At 38.9% G+C, this 2,500-nt stretch overlaps 1 protein-coding gene across 3 annotated transcripts in view; it reads left to right on the plus strand.

Annotated features, from left to right (window-relative positions):
• Nucleotides 1–2,500, plus strand: part of raraa (retinoic acid receptor, alpha a) — a 77,546-nt gene that overhangs the window by 43,557 nt on the left and 31,489 nt on the right. The gene's annotated exons all lie outside the window — the stretch shown is intronic.

Raw genomic sequence — 2,500 nt, forward strand, 5'->3', positions numbered from 1 at the left:
AAGAGCCTTGCTCAGGGGCCAACAAGTGGCAGCTTGGTGGACCTGGGATTTGAACTCACAACCTTCAGGTCGGTAGTCCAAGACCTTAACCATTAAGCTTCAACGTTATTAGTAACTCAAAGAGTATCAATTTCAGTACTCACAACTCAAATTTTAGCAAATTAAATAAAAGGAGCATAAAAAGTGACAAGTCAAATATGAAAAAAAAATTTTTATTTTAGCTACTCAAATATTAACAACTCTGATGATAGCAACTCAAAAAGAAGTTTGAATATTAACTCAAAGAATAACGTCAAATATTAACAACTGGAATATTAGCAACTCAAATCAGAGGAAATTGAGTAGTAAAAACAAACTCAAACAACAGCAACTCGAAGAATCACAGTTAAAATTCTACGCGCTTGAATAATACCCATTCGATGAGTAACAGCTCGACTCAAATGAGCGATAGCTGCTGGAACATTGAGCAACTCAAATATTAAGGTGCATGATGCTCTCAGTGCATTTGGATTCTTCAGTTTAATCCTTAAACCCACCGCTCATCCATGCCCATGGACGAGAAGCAACACTTCCCTGAAGCTGTGGTGGCTGGTGGAGTTCACTTATATCAGATTAGTAGCCAACTAGGTAAACTTTCATTGCTACATCCTACATTCTGAATTAGCATTAGCAACAAAAATAAATACTAGCAAATTCAACAGGCATCAGTGGCTCAGAAATAAGTAACCTAGCTGAATATTAGCACCTTCCATATGAACAACTTCATGAACCTCAAACATAAGACATTTATTTGAACCAATTTATTTGTTTAGCACTATTAACAATTCACACTCAAAGCAGCTTTACAGAAGCAAAATTTTAAAGCTTAAAATTAAGGTATTATTTAGTTTCAACATCTGTTCCTCATGAACAACCCAGAGGCGACGGTGGCAAGGAAAAAGATGATATGAGGAAGAAACCATGAGAGGAACCTTGAGAGGAACCTCATCCTCATTTGGGTGACACTGGGCAGGAAATAATGTAAATGTAAATACCGTCATTTCTACAGTTCAAGTGGAATTGTGTAACCAAGAGCTCCTGAGGAACTAACAGGTCAGCGTCATTTCTGAGTTCATTATACACTTAACTATAAGTCCATCCTGCTGTCTCCAAACAATGTTAACAGACTACTAACAGCTCAAATATTAACAACTGAAAATTCAGTACTTTATTATAGTTTTACATTTTTATAATTAGGAAGTTTCAGTAGGAACACTTTTGCTCAAATATGAACCGAACGAGGGGGGCAGGTGGCTTAGTGGTTAGCACTTTAGCCTCACACCTCTAGGGTTGGGGGTTCGATTCCCGCCTCCGCCTTGTGTGTGTGGAGTTCCTCCGGGTACTCCGGTTTCCTCCACCGGTCCAAAGACATGCATGGTAGGTTGATTGGCATCCCTGGAAAATTGTCTGAAAATTGTCACTCAAATAACTCAAATAATAGAAGCCTGTCATATTAGCTACTAGGATTATCCACAAAAACAATTCAGGTGAGTGTTAGCAGCTCCTAAATGAGAAACTCGAATGAATATTATTATATTAGCAACTTAAATATTAGCGACTTAAATATTAGCAACTTAAATATTAGCAACTCAAAAGAATATCAGTGTGACTCATAAATACATCAAGTAAATAAATAAGTTGATCATTTTAATGATCATATGGTAAAAGTTTCACTTTTCCCGTTTCTGTGTGTGTGTGTGTGTGTGTGTGTGTGTGTGTGTGTGTGTGTGTGAGAGAGAGAGAGAGAGAGAGAGAGAGAGAGAGAGAGAGAGAGAGAGAGAGAGATTATAGACCTGACCACGGTATCTCTTGCAGAACAAATTTTTCTCGGCAAACCACTTCCTGTACACGCAGTGCTATCTTTCTCTAGGACTTGTTACAAAACACACACTTGCTGTGTGACCTTAAACACACACACATACACGCACACACACACATCTCTCTCAGAGCAGCATTGCTTGTGTAACCATATTATTTATCAATAGTAGAAAATGTCAGCACAAAATTTTCCATTTATTTGACTCTGTGTGTGTGTGTGTGTGTGTGTGTGTGTGTGTGTGTGTGTGTGTGTGTGTGTGTGTTTGATTCATTACTGGTGGTCTTCATTTGAATGTCACAGAAGACAGTAGTTCCACTTGGGTGGCAGAGTCTGACTTTCCTTCACTCTCTCTCTCTCTCTCTCTCTCTCTCTCTCTCTCTCTCTCTCTCTCTCTCTCTCTCTCTCTCTCTCTCACACACACACACACACACTCACACACACTCACACACACATATACAAAGTCACCTTGGTTTATGAACATACAGAATACCAAACAACAGCATGCAGTCCAGGGCATTGTTCAGATACCTGCTGTAGAAGAACATACACACACAGAGTTCGCACAAGGACAGGATCTTATACACACACAAACACACACACACATTGAGCATGTGTTGAATAAAAGATGTCTCAATATTGACA

Source organism: Tachysurus fulvidraco, chromosome 8 (assembly GCF_022655615.1).
Source record: "Tachysurus fulvidraco isolate hzauxx_2018 chromosome 8, HZAU_PFXX_2.0, whole genome shotgun sequence".
NCBI lineage: Eukaryota > Metazoa > Chordata > Actinopteri > Siluriformes > Bagridae > Tachysurus > Tachysurus fulvidraco.